Raw genomic sequence first — 19,380 nt, 5'->3', positions numbered from 1 at the left:
GTGGTGTGTGTGTGTGGAGGGACGTTTGAGTGTGTGTATTAGAGTCTGTGTGTGTCTGTATTTCTGTGTATATTAGTGTATCTGTGTGTGTCGGTGTGTGTGTGAGAAAGTATGCATTAGGCTGTGTGTGTGAGTGTATTAGTGTCTATGTGTGTGAGTGTCTCTATTAGTGTGTGTGTGTTTGTGTATTAGTGTCTCTGTCTGTCCGTGAGCTGTGTACTAGTGTCTCTCTGTGTGTGCGTGTCTGTATTAGTGTATCTATATGTCAGTGAGTGTGTGTACTAGTGTCTCTGGGTGTGTGAGTGTGTATTAGTGTCTGTGCGTGTCTGAGTGTGTGTGAGAATGTGTGCATTAGTGTCTGTTTGTGTGAGTGCATTAGTGGCTATGTGTGTTAGTGTCTCTATTAATGTGTGTGTGTTTGTGTATTCGTGTCTCTGTCGGTCTGTGAGCTGTGTACTCGTTCCTCTCTGTGTGTGAGTTGGTATATTAGTGTATCTGTGTGTCTGTGACTGTGTATTAGTGTTAGTGTGTGTATTTGTGTCTGTGAGTGTGTATTAGCGTTAGTGTGTGTATTAGTGTCTCTGTGTGTCTGTGAGTGTGTGTATTAGTGTCTCTGTGTGTCTGTGAGTGTGTGTTAGTGTCTGTGTGTCTGTGAGTGTCTGTATTAGTGCCTCTGTGTGTCTGCGAGTGTGTGTATGAGTGTCTCTGTGTGTCTGTGAGTGTCTGTATTAGTGTCTCTGTGTGTCTGTGAGTGTGTGTTAGTGTCTGTGTGTGTGTGTGTGCATTAGTGTATCTGTGTGTCTGTGAGTGTGTGTTAGTGTCTGTGTGTCTGTGAGTGTCTGTATTAGTGCCTCTGTGTGTCCGTGACTGTTTACATGACAATCTCCCTGTGTCTGTGAGTGTGTATATTGTTGTCTCTGTGTATCAGTGAGTGAGTGTGTATTAGTTTCTGTGTGTGTGTGTGTTAGTGCGTGTATTAGTGCATGTGTGTGTGACTGTGTGTATGAGTGTTGCTGTGTGAGTGTATGCATTTGAGTCTCCCTGTGTCTGTGAGTGTGTATATTATTGTCTCTGTGCATCGTTAGTGGGTGTATTAGTATCTGTGTGTGTGTGTTAATTTATGTGTGTATTGGTGCCAGTGTGTGTCTGTGAGTGGATGTATTAGTGTATGTGTGTGTGTATTATTGTCTGTATGTGTTTCTGTGAGTGTGTATTAGTGTCTCTGTGTGTCTGCGAGTGTGTATTAGTGTTTCTTTGAGCCTGTGAGTGTGTATTAGTGCCAGCGTGTGTCTGTGAGAACATAAGAACTAGGAGCAGGAGTAGGCCACCTGGCCCCTCGAGCCTGCTCCACCATTCAATGAGATCATGGCTGATCTTTTGTGGACTCAGCTCCACTTTCCGGCCCGAAACACCATAACCCTTAATCCCTTTATTCTTCAAAAGACGATCTATCTTTATCTTAAAAACATTTAGTGAAGGAGCCTCTACTGCTTCACTGGGCAAGTAATGCCATAGATTCACAACCCTTTGGGTGAAGAAGTTCCTCCTAAACTCAGTCCTAAATCTACTTCCCCTTATTTTGAGGCTATGCCCCCTAGTTCTGCTTTCACCCGCCAGTGGAAACAACCTGCCCGCATCTAGCCTATCTATTCCCTTCATAATTTAAATGTTTCTATAAGATCAACCCTCATCCTTCTAAATTCCAACAAGTACAGTCCCATTCTACTCAACCTCTCCTCGTAATCCAACCCCTTCAGCTCTGGGATTAACCTAGTGAATCTCCTCTGCACACCCTCCAGTGCCAGTACGTCCTTTCTCAAGTAAGGAGACCAAAACTGAATACAATACCCCAGGTGTGACCTCACTAACACCTTATACAATTGCAGCATAACCTCCCTAGTCTTCAACTCCATCCATCTAGCAATGAAGGACAAAATTCCATTTGCCTTCTTAATCACCTGTTGCACCTGTAAACCAACTATTTGCAACTCATGCACTAGCACACATCAGGTCTCTCTGCACAGCAGCATGTTTTAATATTTTATCATTTAAATAATAATCCCTTTTACTATTATTCCGACCAAAATGGATGACCTCACATTTGTCAACATTGTGTTCCATCTGCCAGACCCTAGCCCATTCACTTAGCCTATCCAAATCCCTCTGCAGACTTCCAGTATCCTCTGCACTTTTTGCTTTACCACTCAACTTAGTGTCGTCTGCAAACTTGGACACATTGCCCTTGGCCCCCAACTCCAAATCAACTATGTAAATTGTGAACAATTGTGGGCCCAACACTGATCCCTGAGGGAAACCACTAGCAACTGATTGTCAACCAGAGAAACACCCATTAATCTCCACTCTTTGCTTTCCATTAATTAACCAATCCTCTATCCATGCTACTACTTTCCCCTTAATACCATGCATCTTTATCTTATGCAGTAACCTTTTGTGTGGCACCTTGTCAATGGTATTCTGGAAATCCAGATATACCACATCCATTGGCTCACCGTTATCTACCGCACTGGTAATGTCCTCAAAAATTCCACTAAATTAGTTAGGGACAATGGGACAATTTCCATCCAGCCGCCTCGCTATTTCTTCCTTGATGATAGATTCCAGCATCTTCCCTCCTACCGAAGTTAAGCTCACTGGCCTAATATTACCCGCTTTCTGCCTTCCTCCTTTTTTAAACAATGGTGTCACGTTTGCTAATTTCCAATCCGTGTGTTAGTGTCTATGTGTGTGAATGTGTGTATTAGTGACTGTATGTGTGTCTGTAAGTGTGTATTAGTGTATCTATGTGTCGGTGAATGAGTGTATTAGTGTGTCTGTTTTAGTGTCTGTGTGTGTGTACTTGTGTCTCTGTGTGTGTCTTTGGGTTTGTGCATTAGTGTTTGTGTGTGGCTGTGTGTGTTTGTGAGTTTGTGTGTTAGTGTCTGTCTGTGCCTTTGAGTGTGTGTATTACTATATGTGCATGTGTGTGCGTGTGTGTATTAGTGTCTCTGTGTGTTGTGCGAGTGTGTGTTTTAGTGCATCTGCGTGCCAGTGAGTGAGTGTATTAGTGTCTGTGTGTGAGTGGTGTATGAATGTCTCTGTGTGTCTGTGTGTGTGTATTAGTGTCTCTGTGTGTGTATTTGAGTTTGTGCATTAGTGTATGTGTGTCTGTGTGTCTCTGTATGTCTGTATTAGTGTCTGTGTGTGTGAGTGTGTGCATTCGTGTCTGTGTTTGTGTGAGTGTGTGTATTAGTTTACCTGGATGTCAGTGTGTATGTGTATTAGAGTCTGTGTGTGAGTGGTTGTATTTGTTCCTCTGTGTGTCTGTGTGTGTGTATTAGTGTCTCTGTGTGTGTCTTTGATTTTGTGCATTAGTGTATGTGTCTGTCTGTGTGTATGTATTAGTGTCTGTGTGTGTGTGAGTGTGTGCATTAGTGTCTGAGTTGTGTGAGTGCGTTTATTAGTGTCTCTGAGACTGCGTATATTAGTGTCTCTGTGTGTCAGTGAGTGTCTGTCTTAGTGTCTGAGAGAGTGTGTGAATATTCTTATCTCTGTGTGACTGTGAATGTGTGTATTAGTGTCTCTGTGTGTCTGCGATTGTGTGTATTAGTGTCTCTGTGTGGCTGTGAGTGTGTGTATTAGTGTCACTGTGTGTCTGCGAGTGTGTGTATTAGTGTCTCTGTGTGGCTGGGAGTGTGTGTATTAGTGTCCCTGTGTGTCTGTGAGTGTGTGTATTTGTGTCTCTGTGTGTCTGTGAGTGTGTGTATTTGTGTTATGGGCCAGGGTTTAGAGAACCCCAAAGTGTATCTTGGAGTTCCCCTGACCCACAAATTTTAATAGATTGTGTTATGGGGAGCACACGGCCCACACTACAGTGTGGTACAGCAGAAAAGGAAAAGTATTTTTCGAAGCAAAACAATGTTTATTCTATAAGCTCAAGTTAACCTTTTTAAAACATACAGTGAACAACTGAGGAACCATTAATTCAAATTCAACCCCCCCCCCCCAAGAATACAACACTAAGTAATCCGTAAGCTGTCCTTTTGACATCTAGAAGACTTCAGACACATTTTACCAGAGGGACATTAGGTTTACATTCACTACTGAGAACATTTATAATTCTGAATTCACCAAATGATCAAGAGATAGTCTTTTCATGGCAGAGAGAACAACAGTACACCTGCTCTGTCTGGCTTCAGCTCCAACACTGAAAACGAAACTAAAACACACCCTGCAGCAAACAGCCAAAACGAAAGTAAAAAGCTGACAGACAGCCCATCTCCACCCACTCTCTGACATCACTGCAGTAATAAACACCCATTTCTTACAGGTACTCGCACATGACAGTGTCTGTGTGTGTGTGAGTGTGTGAATTAGAGTTCCATGTGCCTGTGGGTGTGTGTATGTATGTCTCTGTGTGTCTGTGAGAATGTGAATAAATGTGTGTGTGTGTGTGTGCATTAGTGTCTGTGAGTGTGAGCATTTGTGTCTTTGTGAGTGTGAGCATTTGTGTCTTTGTGAGTGTGTGTGTTAGTATCTCTGTGTCTTTGTGTTTGTTTATTCGTGTCTGTGAGTGTGTGTATTTGTGTCTCTCTGTGAATGTGAGTGTGTGTGTTCGTGTCTCTGTGTCTGTGAGTGTGTGTATTTGTGTCTCTCTGGGAATGTGAGTGTGTGTTAGTGTTTCTGTGTCTGTGTGTTTGTTTATTCGTGTCTGTGAGTGTGTGTATTTGTGTCTCTCTGGGAATGTGAGTGTGTGTGTTAGTGTCTCTGTGTCTGTGAGTGTGTGTATTTGTGTCTCTCTGGGAATGTGAGTGTGTGTTAGTGTCTCTGTGTCTGTGAGAGTGTGTATTTGTGTCTCTCTGGGAATGTGAGTGTGTGTTAGTGTCTCTGTGTCTGTGAGAATGTGTATTTGTGTCTCTCTGGGAATGTGTGTGTGTTAGTGTCTCTGTGTCTGTGAGAGTGTGTATTTGTGTCTCTCTGGGAATGTGAGTGTGTGTTAGTGTCTCTGTGTCTGTGAGAGTGTGTATTTGTGTCTCTCTGGGAATGTGAGTGTGTGTGTTAGTGTCTCTGTGTCTGTGAGTGTGTGTGTTTGTGTCTCTCTGGGAATGTGAGTGTGTGTTAGTGTCTCTGTGTCTGTGAGTGTGTGTATTTGTTTTATTTTGTCAACACCACCTCAATCACACTGGTAATGATTTCCTTGGCCTGATTATTTCCTGTTTATTTCCTTTCCTCTCAGTGAACATCATCACAATTGTGATCATGAAGAGGAAAAACTGTGGACTGTCCAAATGTGTCACTTGTTACCTGATGGCCATGGCAGTGGGGGATCTACTGGTCGTGATTCTCGACCTGATGTTGAGACACATTCCTATTGTTTTTGATGAACAGTTTGATTTCCTGCTGTCGATCCCCGTGTGTAATATCCACGCCGCCCTGCTTTATGCAGCCACTGACTGTTCTGTCTGGTTCACCGTCACTTTCACCTTCGATCGATTTGTGGCCATTTGTTGCCCGAAGCTGAAAAGTAAATATTGCAGCGAGAAAACGGCGGCTGTGGTTCTGGGAACAGTGACTGTGCTGAGCTGTTTGAAGAACATTTTCTGGTATTTTATGTTCTCAGATGGGTATCGGCTGAGGAATCTGCCCTGGTTTTGTCATGTCCCAGGGGATGTTGCGTTCTCTCCTGTCTGGACAACAATCGAGTTCCTCCACAACATTCTAACCCCGGGTGTTCCATTTGTCCTGATTCTGCTGCTCAATGTTCTCACCGTCAGACACATTGTCCTGAGCAGCAGGGCCCGCAGGAGACTCCGGGCTCACAGCAGTGGGGAGAGTCCCAGAGACCCAGAGATGGAGAGTCGGAGGAAATCAATCATTTTACTGTTTATCATCTCGGCCAATTTCATCCTGTTATGGTCAATGTTAATGTTTTTTTCTATGTGGAACCGGCTGGATTATCTGGGGTATACCACTGTCTGGGTAGAGTATTATGTTATGGAATTGGGGTTCATGTTGCAGCTCTTGAGTTGCTGCACAAACACTGCGATTTACGCCGTGACACAGACTCAGTTCAGACAGCAGTTTAAGAATATGCTGAAATTTCCCTTTAGTCCGGTTCTTCAATTTATGACATCCTGTGAGGGAACCACAGCCACACGGCACCTCTCTCCTCACACTGCCAGTAAAACTGCCCATCACCAGCCAGACTCACCCTGATTTGCCATCCTGCATTACCAGGGTCGTTGGCTATTTATGTTACCATTGGAGATGGTTGCTGGCCACTTTGGGTTTTGTGTGTGTATGTGTGTGGGTGGTGGGGCCGGCGATGCGAGGCCAAGAGGTTACTCTGGGAGGGGCAGCTACCACCTCAGGAGAACTGCAGCGGCCCCTGTGAATCGGGAGGAGGCAGAGGAGAAGGAACGCCACCAACTACAATGGGGAAAAGACTAGAAAATATCTCAAATGAAATAAATCCGCTGACACAGGCATTATTTTAATGTTTTCAAAATTATTGAAACGTCCAAGTTCATGAAATGGAGAAATTCTCTTTATCAGTCATTAAAAAAAGTAAAAGACCTCAGCACCAACATTCAGAATAATAGGGCAGCTTTGCCGAGGCCCACTCACCTGCGCCATCACGTAACCCCACCGAACCTCCAACAACCCTCCAAATCGCTTCTCACACCGCGCTGAGGGGTGGGCGGACTCTTTAGTCCGTTGTATAAAAGGTCGTTCAGGACGCTGTCCACCAGGGGAGAAACCCAGCTGCTTCTGAGTCATTCCCCCATGACCAATCAGCTGAGTCTGTGACACTCCCCCCATGTCGATCACCTTGATGTGTGTCAGTACCCCCAATGCCAGGGATCGCCCGGGAAGTGTCTACACCGTATTGTAAATGAATCTAAGTTGCTTGGTGTGCAGTCTCTGTGTCCTTACAGAAGGGATGTTCCTGAACGCTACCCCCGGTTTAGGATGGACTTATTTTGATACAATTTCTTTGCGGGAATAAAAAAATGACTTCAAAAAAATTCGCTTGATCTGCCAAACCCGCCATGCGCGATCAGGTGGGCCTGTGTGATTACCCACATTGTCAAACATCTGGGCGCGTGTGGCTCCACCCATGTTCGATCAGCTGGGGTCTGTGTGATTTTCTGATGGCCGATCAGCTGGATGCGTGGTTCCCCAATGGCCGATCAGCTGCGTCTGTTTGAATCCCCCATGGCGATTCAGCTGATTTTGTGTGGTTCCCCCATGGGCGAGCAGCTGGTTCTGTGTGATTCCCTGCCTGGTCCATCGGCTGCTTCATTGTGATGCCCCCCATGGCCGATCAACTGGGTCTGTGTGATTCCTCCATGACCGAAAGGCTATGTCTGTGTGACAACCCTAATGGCCGATCAACTGGACGTGTGAATAACCCCATGGTCGATCAGCTTGGTGTGTGCCTCCCCCCCAAAGGCCGATCGGTTTGGTGTGTGTATGATTCACTCCATGGAGAGATTATCTGGGTGCTTGTGCCTCCCCCCCCCCCGCCCCCCCCCCCCCATGGCCGTCGTTGCTCCTCCTAGTGTCACTTCTCACGCGCTCCCCAGCTCCGGCTGCTGCTCTTTGGCGGGAGAATCCTGCGCCTGCCGCGGGGGAGACGGGGGAGATGCCAGCTGGCCGTGACGTGCGGCAGGCGCGCGGGCGGCGCTCATGGGAAAATATCGAAAGGCGAAATCAAAGGCAGGCAGTGCGCGGGCCACCGTATGACTGACAACGCCCCCCCCTGCTAACGCAAAATGGTAGCCCCGCCGCGCAGGGTGTGCTGGGATATTTGTAGCGCAGGCGCAGTGGCGGCTCCTGCTGCCCATTGTCCCCATTTGGGGTGATTGGAATTGTTGAGGAGATGGAGCAACGATTCCAGTTTCAATGGGAGCTGCGGCGCTGCCCCACCTCCCGCTCTTCAATTCTCTCCAGTGTCAGTGCCGCAGAGTTTTAAGGCAAAGAGCAGTGTGACCGCAGCCCCTTCAAGTTGCGCTCCCCCCTCCCCACTTGGCCGGATGTATTCAGGGTGAACGCGGGCAGACGGTGGACGGGGCGGGGATTCTGAATAACTTTGCGGGGGGTTTCTGAATAACTCTGCTCCACCTTGACCTTTCCCCCCCCTAACCCTTGTCCCTCATCAAACCGGCTCCTTCCTTCTGTCCGGATACCGCTCATCAGAAAGAATAAAAACGTCGCCACGCGGCACAGAAAGAGGCCATTCAGCCCATCAAGTCCGCACGAAATTGGGAAATAAATACTAGCAGCAGTGCCCCTGTGCCGTTTCAAATTCCTAGCACTGGCTACCCTTTTGTCAGTACAATGGATTAAGTCCCATTAAACTGTCCACTTAATATTGATCCATTGACAACTGTGAAATAGTGCAAATACGCAAAAGGCGAGGTAGAGATTGTGGAAATGTCAACACCTTTATTCAGAAAACAATGTCCTATTTATTGAAGTGTTGATATAGGTAAATCATTGGATGGCCATTGACCAGGTTTATATTAAAATCACGATGCAGTTCAAGGTTCACGAGGAGGTTCATGAGGAGGAGGTGTCAGCAATTCTGATTCAAGACGTGGAGTAGAGGCAACCCCGGTAACCATAGACCAGTGAGCCTTACTTCTATTGTGGGCAAAGTCTTGGAACGGATTACAAGAGATAGAACATAGAACATAGAACGATACAGCGCAGTACAGGCCCTTCGGCCCACGATGTTGCACCGAAACAAAAGCCATCTAACCTACACTATGCCATTATCATCCATATGTTTATCCAATAAACTTTTAAATGCTCTCAATGTTGGCGAGTTCACTACTGTTGCAGGTAGGGCATTCCACGGCCTCACCACTCTTTGCGTAAATAACCTACCTCTGACCTCTGTCCTATATCTATTATCCCTAAGTTTAAAGCTATGTCCCCTCGTGCAGGCCATTTCCATCCGCGGGAGAAGGCTCTCACTGTCCACCCTATCTAACCCCCTGATCATTTCATGTGGCTCTATTAATCTCCTCTTAACCTTCTTCTCTCCAACGAAAACAACCTCAAGTCGGTCAGCCTTTCCTCATAAGATTTTCCCTCCATACCAGGCAACATCCTGGTAAATCTCCTCTGCACCCGCTCCAAAGCCTCCACGTCCTTCCTATAATGCGGTGACCATAACTGTACGCAATACTCCAAATGCGGTCGTACCAGAGATTTGTACAGCTGCAACATGACCTCCTGACTCCGGAACTCAATCCCTCTACCAATAAAGGCCAACACTCCATAGGCCTTCTTCACAACCCTATCAACCTGGGTGGCAACTTTCAGGGATCTATGTACATGGACGCCTAGATCCCTCTGCTCATCCACACTTCCAAGAACTTTACCATTAGCCAAATATTCCGCATTCCTGTTATTCCTTCCAAAGTGAATCACCTCACACTTCTCTACATTAAACTCCATTTGCCACCTCTCAGCCCAGCTCTGCAGCTTATCTATGTCCCTCGGTAACCTGTTACATCCTTCCACACTGTCGACAACACCACCGACTTTAGTGTCGTCTGCAAATTTACTCACCCACCCTTCTGCGCCTTCTGGTCATTGATAAAAATGACAAACAGCAACGGCCCCAGAACAGATCCTTGTGGTACGCCACTTGTAACTGAACTCCATTCTGAACATTTCCCAGCAACCACCACCCTCTGTCTTCTTTCAGCTAGCCAATTTATGATCCACATCTCTAAATCACCCTCAATCCCCAGCCTCCGTATTTTCTGCAATAGCCTACCGAGGGGAACCTTATCAAACGCTTTACTGAAATCCATATACACCACATCAACTGCTCTACCCTCGTCTAGACGCGAGGCTCACCGGTCTATAGTTGCCGGGGTTGTCTCTGCTCCCCTTTTTGAACAAAGGGACCAAATTTGCTATCCTCCAGTCCTCTGGCACTATTCCTGTAGACAATGATGACATAAAAATCATAGCCAAAATCCAGCAATCTCTTCCCTGGCCTCCCAGAGAATCCTAGGATAAATCCCATCAGGACCCAGGGACCTATCTATTTTCAGCTTGTCCAGAATTGCCAACACCTCTTCCCTACGTACCTCCATGCCATCTATTCTAATAGCCTGGGTCTCAGCATTCTCCTCCACAACATTATCTTTTTCCTGAGTGAATACTGACGAAAAATATTCATTTAGTATCTCGCCTATCTCTTCAGACTCCACACACAATTTCCCATCCCTGTCCTTGACTGGTCCTACTCTTACCCTAGTCATTCGCTTATTCCTGACATACCTGTAGAAAGCTTTTGGGTTTTCCTTGATCCTACCTGCCAAATACTTCTCATGTCCCCTCCTTGCTCGTCTTAGCTCGCTCTTTAGATCCTTCCTCGCTACCTTGTAACTATCCATCGCCCCAACTGAAACTTCACACCTCATCATCACATAGGCCTCCTTCTTCCTCTTAACAAGAGATTCCACTTCTTTGGTAATCCACGGTTCCCTCGCTCTACGCCTTCCTCCCTCCCTGACCGGTACATACTTATCAAGAACACGCAGTAGCTGATCCTTGAACAACCTCCACTTATCTAGTGTGCCCAACACTTGCAGCCTACTTCTCCAACCTATCCCCTCCCAAGTCACGTCTAATGGCATCATAATTGCCCTTCCCCCAGCTATAACTCTTGCCCTGCGGTGTATACTTATCCCTTTCCATCATTAACGTAAACGTCACCGAGTTGTGGTCACTGTCCTCAAAGTGCTCTCCACCATCCAAATCCAACACCTGGCCTGGTTCATTACCCAAAACCAAATCCAACGTGGTCTCGCCTCTTGTTGGCCTGTCAACATATTGTGTCAGGAAACCCTCCTGCACACACTGTACAAAAAACGACCCATCTAATGTACTCGCACTATATCTTTTCCAGTCAATATTTGGAAAGTTAATGTCTCCCATAATAACTACTCTGTTACTTTCGCTCTTATCCAGGATCATCCTCGCCATCCTTTCCTCTACATCCCTAGAACTATTTGGAGGCCTATAGAAAACTCCCAACAGGGTGACCTCTCCTTTCCTGTTTCTAACCTCAGCCCATACTACCTCGGAAGATGAGTCCCCATCTAGTATCATCTCCGCCACCGTAATACTGCTCTTGACTAGCAGCGCCACACCTCCCCCTATTTTGCCTCCTTCTCTGAGCTTACTAAAACACCTAAACCCCTGAACCTGCAACATCCATTCCTGTCCCTGCTCTATCCATGTCTCCGAAATGGCCACAACATCGAAGTCCCAGGTACCAACCCATGCTGCCAATTCCCCTACCTTATTTCGTATACTCCTGACATTGAAGTAGACACACTTCAAACCACCGACCTGAACACTGGCTCCTCCTGCGACGTCAAATCTGTGCTCCTGACCTCGAGACTCTCATTCTCCCGTACCCGAAAACTACAATCCAGGTTCCCGTGCCCCTGCTGCAATTGTTTACCCCCCCCCCCCCGCAAGAGCACTAACAAATCTCCCCCCCACCCCCCAGGATATTTGTGCCCCTCAGGTTCAGATGTAGACCATCCTGTCTGTAGAGGTCCCACCTGCCCCAGAAAGAGCCCCAGTTATCCAGAAATCTGAATCCCTCCCGCCTGCACCATCCCTGTAGCCACGTGTTTAATTGCTCTCTCTCCCTATTCGTCGTCTCACTATCACGTGGCACGGGCAACAACCCAGAGATAACAACTCTGTTTGTTCTAGCTCCGAGCTTCCATCCTAGCTCCCTGAAAGCCTGCCTGACATCCTTGTTCCCTTTCCTACCTATGTCGTTAGTGCCAATGTGGACCACGACTTGGGGCTGCTCCCCCTCCCCCTTATGGACCCGGAAAACAGGATCCGAGACATCACGTACCCTTGCACCTGGGAGGCAACATACCAAACGTGATAGGATTTATAATCATCTAGAAATGAATAATTTGATTAGGGATAGTCAGCACGGTTTTGTGAAGGGTAGGTCGTGCCTCACAAACTTTATTGTGTTCTTTGAGAAGCTGACCAAACGGCTGGAAGTGGTTAAAGCAGTTGATGTGGTATATATGGGTTTCAGTAAAGCGTTTGATAATGTTCCCCGCGGTAGGCTATTGCAGAAAACACGGAGGCATGGGATTCAGGGTGATTTAGCAGTTTGGATCAGAAATTGGCTTGCTGTAAGAAGACAGAGGCTGGTAGTTGATGGGAAATGTTCCACAAGGATCTGTTTCGGAACCACTGCTGTTTGTTATTTTTATAAATGACCTGGACGAGGGCGTAGAAGAATGGGCGAGTAAATTTGCGGATGATACTTAAGTCGGTAGAGTTGTGGACAGTGCGGAAGGATGTTGCAGGTTGCAGAGGGACATAGATAAGCTGCAGCGCTGGGCTGAGAAGAGGCAAATGGAGTTTAATGCAGAAAAGTGTGAGGTGATTCATTTTTCAAGGAGTAACTGGAATACAGAGTACTGGGCTAATTATAAGATTCTTGGCAGTGTGGATGAGCAGAGATATCTAGGTTTCCATGTACATAGATCTCTGAATGTTGCCACCCAGGTTTATAGGATTGTAAAGAAGGCGAACGGTGTGTTAGCTTTTATTGGTAGAGGGCTTGAGTTTCGGAGCCATGAGGTCGTGTTTAAGCTGTACAAAACTCTGGTGCGGCCGCATTTGCAGTATTGCGTGCAGTTCTGGTCGCCGCATTTTAGGAAGGATGAGGAAGCATCGGAAAGGGTGCAGAGGAGATTTACCAGAATGTTGCCTGGTATTGAGGGAAGATCTTATGAGGAAAGGCTGAGGGACTTGAGGCTGTTTTCATTAGAGAGAAGAAGGTTAAGAGGTGACTTAATAGAGGCATACAAGATGATCAGAGGATTAGATAGGTTGGACAGTGAAAACCTTTTTCCTCGGATGGTGATGGCTAGTACGAGCGGACATAGCTTTAAATTGAGAGGCCATAGATATAGGACAGATATCAGAGGTAGGTACCAGCGAGCTTGAGGCAAGACCAACACATGTGTGCGATGATCTGCTCTTCTAGAGCACTGCTCACATTTATCCCCAAGAAGAAGCCCTACCTAAGCGCCTTGGTCAAGTGCACCTGTGCTTCACCTGGAAGTGGGTCAGGCTTACGCTCACACATGAGGAGGTAAAGTTGGCCCTTTGAAGAGCCTCACTCCACACCGACCCCCCTCTCAAAAATGAAAGCCAGCTCATCATCCCGCTTCGACTGTACCTCCTCCAGCGAAGCCCATTCCGTTGTCAACATCTGCCCATCGGCACCTGAAATCCTACTCTCTACTAACTCGAACAAGGACACTACCCTGTCCAAAAGTGTAGGCGACAGTATTGGAGGAAATGAAGGCCGCGCCTTTAAGGAAATAATAGCGCACCTCAAAGTACCTGAATGTGTTCGCTCTCGGGAGCTGGAACTTCCAGAACAACTCGTCCAGACCGGTAAAACTACCTTCTAGAAACATGTCACTAAACCTCTGTAACCCCCATCTCCCATGCCCTGAAAGATGAATCCAAGCCAGACCGCACAAACATTTGTTCATAGATATCTGATCCCGCAGTGGCATGAACCATAGTTTCAAATGCTGCATAAACTGATTCCAAATCCGCAAAGTAGCTCTCACCACCGTGCAAGATGAAGAGAGCCTTTCAGGGGAGACGGGTGTGGTGTAATAGCCAGGACTCTCAGACTCGACCCTATGCATCGAACCTTTTACAGCCGCCTTCATACAGGATTCGATTCTTGAACCAGTCAAGCACCTTGCAATATTTGTCGTCCAATAGTAACGTAACAGATTAGGTAGCACTAACCCCCCTTTGGTACCTTTGCAAAACGGCCCAATAAACCCCAGGAGACTTTCCAGCTCAAACAAAAGTAGATATCAATCTATTGACCCCGCAAAACAAAGCCTTGAGAAGAAAGACTGGGAGACTCTTAGACCGAAAACAAGAACATCGAGAGAATATTCATCTTCACCGTCTTTACTCTTCCCGCTAAGGTGAGAGGGAGGGCAGCTCACATATTCAAATCTGTCTTCGCCCCATCCACCAGACTATAAACGTTTAGTTTATGTAGCGTGGCCCAGGAATGGATCACTCATATTCCCAGATACCAGAAAGCAGTCCTGGCCAGAAAATGGCAGCCTCCCAAGATCGGTTCCACCTCCGGAGGGTTCACCGCAAAATATTTAGAGACTCAGTTTGCGCCTCGAAAAGGAGGCAAACTTCCTGGGTTGCTCCATTATCTCCCGCACATTAGCGCCTTGGTCAAGTTTAGGTGCTTGTTTAGCACAGGGCTCAATAGCTGGCTTTTAAATCAGACCAAGGCAGGCCAGCAGCGCGAGTTCAATTCCATACCAGCCTCCCCGAACAGGCGCCGGAATATGGCGACTAGGGGCTATTCAAAGTAAGTTCATTTGAAGCCTACTTGTGACAATCAGCGATTTTCATTTTCATATTTGAGTGTGGTTCCGTGAAATATAGCAACAGTTTGTTCCCGTATATGGGCACCCCCCCACCCCAAACACACCGTCCACTTCGTAGTCGACATCAATGCAATGGCCAGTGGCTAGATTGCTGAGGTAAATAAAAACAGAGACAACCGACACCCTGCTATGTATCCCTGTTCAGTTAGAAATAACTCGACTTCAAGCCATTAGTACGCACACCTGCCGTGAGCTTATACCATGAAATACATTTTGGTCCAAAGCCATACTCAAGCTCGCCGAATTCCTTCCCTCCGCCCATCGAACTAATCATCTGTGGTTTGGTCCCTAAGGAAGGCGACAATTCAACATTTAACAATCTCCTAATATTGTCCGACAACTGCCGGCCCTTCACAAATCCAGTTTTCAACCCAAATTCACCTCCAATAGGCAGGGTTCCAAACACATTGCCAACATCTTAGCCAACAACTGAACGTCAGCGATTTTACAACGAAAGAGGCCCATACTATCCACATTCCTGGGATCTTTGTCGTTCCTCAGCATCGTGAAATCGATACCTGCCCCAGATAGCTGGCAGAGGCCCGCGGGACACCGAGTCAGTAAACATATGCAGCAGAACTGGGACCAACTGACCAGCAAACTGTCTGTAAAATTCAGTGGGGAATCCCTCTCGACCCGAAGGTTTGCCATTCTCCACTAACCGAATTCAGCGCATGATCTCCTCTGGCCCTGTCGGCGTCTCCACCTCCATGAAGGTAATAAAAATCATAATAACCTTTGTTAGTTTCACAAGTAGGCTTGCATAAACACTGCACTTAAGGTACTGTGAACTACTGAAGGTGGTTTTCGTTGGTAGGTAATCTATTTCAAGACGCATCTGGGTAAATCTGGGCATGTGGACAGACAGACACTGGTGGACACCATTCACTAGATGGACCGCCGGTACCACAATCAGTCCAACACCTGAGTATTAGTGGACAGAAATAAATTGTAAATGGACATTGATTTGTTCATAATGATGAAGGCGGTGAGTTAGCTGCGAACCGCCAGGGGGACATAGTCTGGGGAGAAGGCCAGTTGTTTGTTGGCTCACCAACTGAGGCGGAAGGCTGCCATCCGGGAGATAAAGAACGTCAGGGACTCTGGGGTTGGTCTGGAATCTGCCCAGAGAATGTTGTTGAGGTGTTTGAGGACTTCTCCCATGACCTGCTCCGGGGCTCCATCAATGAAGCAATTTGGGGATGGTTGATGGTTAGCACTGTAGGTTCTCAGCGCTAGGGACCCGGGTTCGGTTCCCTGCATGGATCACTGTGTGTGCAGAGTCCGCACATTGTCCCCGTGTCTGCGTGGGTTTCCTCCGGGTTCTCGGTTTCCTCCCACAGGTCCCGAAGGACGTGAATTGGAAATTCTGAATTCTCCCTCAGTGCTCCCGAATAAGCGGTGTAGTATGGCGACTCGGGGATTTTCCATGAGCGGGGAAGGCAAGACCGCCTCACTCATGCTAAACTCCATCAATTCCTCATTGGTAGAGGATACCCGCTCACAAAATCTCTTATCCACTAAGAATGACTTGAATGACACGGGCGTGGCTAAGAGCGGCCTGACTCCAACATGAATACCACAACTTGCGGAGAATAATCTGGTATAACTTCCGCCGATTTCCCTGACATCCCTTCCCACTCCCTCCCCGGCCCCAGGGAGTCGAGACATTCCCTCCAAACAGAAGTCAATCTGGGGGTAAACCCGATTGCCATTGAACAGAAATAAGACTTGTCACTCGGCCCACAGGTCTGCACCGCCTCCGCAGCCCGTCCATCACTAATAAAAGCACACATCCTCCTGGGTCTGCGCACACAGGTCTGCACCACCACACCCCGTCCATCACTAATAATCGCACACATCCTCCTGGGTCTGTCAAACTGTCAACCGCTGCAAAAAACAGCCTCTTATTAATCAGCACTGCCCTCCTCCCCCTTGCGTCTTAATATCAAAACTCGAAGGACGCACATGTCCTCGTCCCGTTTCCGCAGTCTTGTTGGATGTCAGACTCTCAAATGGGTCTCCCGTAAAAGGAAAATATATCGGCCTTCAAACGTTCAGATAGGCAAACAGGCATTACCTTTGAACTGAGCCATTTTATCCCCTCACATTCCAGCTAAAGAATGGGAAAGGGATATCTGACAGCCCCCCCCCCCCCCCAAGGCGTCCCGACCCCTCAATCTATCAGCATCCCCCTGCCCCCGCCGCCCGGCCCAACCCCTCCATCTATCAGCATATTCCTTCACTCCCCCCTCCGCGCCCGGCGCGACCGACCCCGCCATCTCTTAGCATATCCATGCCCCCGCCGCCCGCCCGGAGCCCTCCATCTATCAGTATATCTATGCCCTCCACCCAGGCCCGACCCCTCCATATATCAGGATATACCTGTCCCCCAACCCCGGCCGACCCCGAGCCCTCAATCTATCAGTATATCTATGCCACCCACCCCGGCCCGAACCCTCCATCTATCAGGATATCCCTGGCCCCCAACCCCGGCCGACCCCGAGCCCTCAATCTATCAGTATATCGATGCCACCCACCCCGGCCCGAACCCTCCATCTATCAGGATATCCCTGCACCCCAACCCCGGACCGCCCCGAGCCCTCAATCTATCAGTATATCTATGCACCCCCCCCCCCACCCCGGCCCGACCCTTACATCTATCAGGATATCCCTGCCCCCCAACCCCGGCCCGCCCCGCGCCCTCAATCTATCAGTATAACTGTGCCCCACCCCGGCCCGACTCCTTCATCTATCAGGATATCCCTGCCCCCACACCCACGCCCGCCCTGACCCCTCCATCTATCCGCATATCCCTGCCCTCGCCGCACCCGCACCGACCCCTCCATCTATCCGTATATCATCATAGAATTTACAGTGCAGAAGGAGGCCATTCGGCCCATCGAGTCTGTACCGGCTCTTGGAAAGAGCACCCTACCCAAGGTCAACACCTCCACCCTATCCCCATCACCCAGTAACCCCACCCAACATTAAGGGCAATTTTGGACACTAAGGGCAATTTATCACGTTCAATCCACCTAACTTGCACATCTTTGGACTGTGGTAGGAAACCGGAGCACCCGGAGGAAACCCACGCAGACACGGGGAGGATGTGCAGACTCCGCACAGACACTGACCCAAGCCGGAATCGAACCTGGGACCCTGGAGCTGTGAAGCAATTGTGCTATCCACAAGGCTACCGTGCTGCCCTCACCGCGCCCACACCGACCCCTCCATCTATCTAACAGCATATCCCTGCCCCCACGCCCGCCCCGCCTCGTCCATCTATCAGCATATCCCTGCCCCCCCCCGTCCATCTATCAGCACATCCCTGCCCCCCCCGCCCCGTCCATCTATCAGCATATCCCTGCCCCCCCCCGCCCGCCCCGCCCCGTCCATCTATCAGAATATCCCAGCCCCCCCCGCCCCGTCCATCTATCAGCATATCCATGGCCCCCCCCGCCCCGTCCATCTATCAGCATATCCGTGCCCCCCCGCCCCGTCCATCTATCAGCATATCCATTACCCCCCCCCGCCCCGTCCATCTATCAGCATTTCCCTGCCACCCCCCCCCCCCCGCCCGCCCCGACCCATCTATCAGCATATCCCAGCCCCCCCTCCCGCCCCGTCCATCTATCAGCATATCCCTGCCCCACCCCCCCGCCCCGTCCATCTATCAGCATATCCCTGCCCCCCTCCCGCCCCGTCCATCTATCAGCATATCCCTGCACCCCCCCCCCGCCCCGTCCATCTATCAGCATTTCCCTGCCCCCCCCCGTCCCGTCCATCTATCAGCATATCCCTGTCCCCTCCCTCCCGCCCCGTCCATCTAGCAGCATATCCCTGCCCCCCCCGCCCCGTCCATCTATCAGCATATCCCTGCCCCCCTCCCGCCCCGTCCATCTATCAGCATATCCCTGCCCCCCCCCCCCCGCCCCGTCCATCTATCAGCATATCCCTGCCCCCCTCCCGCCCCGTCCATCTATCAACATATCCCTGCGCCCCCCCCCCTCCCGCCCCGTCCATCTATCAGCATTTCGCTGCCCCCCGCCCGCCCCGCCCCCATCTATCAGCATATCCCTGCCTCCCCCGCCGGCCCCGCCCCGTCCATCTATCAGCATATCCCTCCCGCTGCCCCTTTGAGGTGTGCAGGCGGTTCCTCAGCGTTCGTCAGCTGATGCTGACGAAATCTCTTTCCGCGACCAAAGCCGTGTCAAATCTCCACGGGATAGCTGAGACCGACCCAACTTCAACATCAAGAGCACGAAATGCGGAGCGAAGAGAGGTGATACGGCTGCAGCCCGAATTTTATCTCGATACAACCCCCAAATGTAAGCCACCTCACCACACCTCGTGCCCGCCCCACTTGACAAAAATCCGAAACATAAAGATGCAGAAGAACTTGACGATGTAATAACAGCAAAGACCATCGTCTTCGAGCACGCCAGTTCCCCAATATCCCCCCCCCCCCCAATTCGTGTCTATCACTAAAGTCATTCGCTTCCTCAGGCGTGTTGAAACAATAGTCCCTCTCCTTGGAGGTGAGCCGAAGATGGGTCCGGTCACCATCCCAACTCACACGTTGCTTTTATCGAGAGCAGCCTTGGCCTTATTAAACACCAGACGCATTCTTGCTCGCTCTGGCCCCAACGTCCTTGTATATTATGATGCCATTACCCTCCCATCTACAATCTCGGTAGTCCTTCACCTCCAACTTGCTCCTTGTCCAGGTAACTATCATCGCCTGTGGTGGCTCCGTTGACTTCAGCTTCGGCCTCAATGATCGATTGGCCTTGTCCTGCTCAGAATGTTCGGAACGATCCCCTCACCCACCATCTTTCCAAACGTCTTAGAG

This window comes from Scyliorhinus torazame, chromosome 23, assembly GCF_047496885.1.
Source record: "Scyliorhinus torazame isolate Kashiwa2021f chromosome 23, sScyTor2.1, whole genome shotgun sequence".
Taxonomy (NCBI): Eukaryota; Metazoa; Chordata; class Chondrichthyes; order Carcharhiniformes; family Scyliorhinidae; genus Scyliorhinus; species Scyliorhinus torazame.
The sequence above is the reverse complement of the archived record's forward strand: the minus strand, read 5'-3'. Positions refer to the sequence as shown.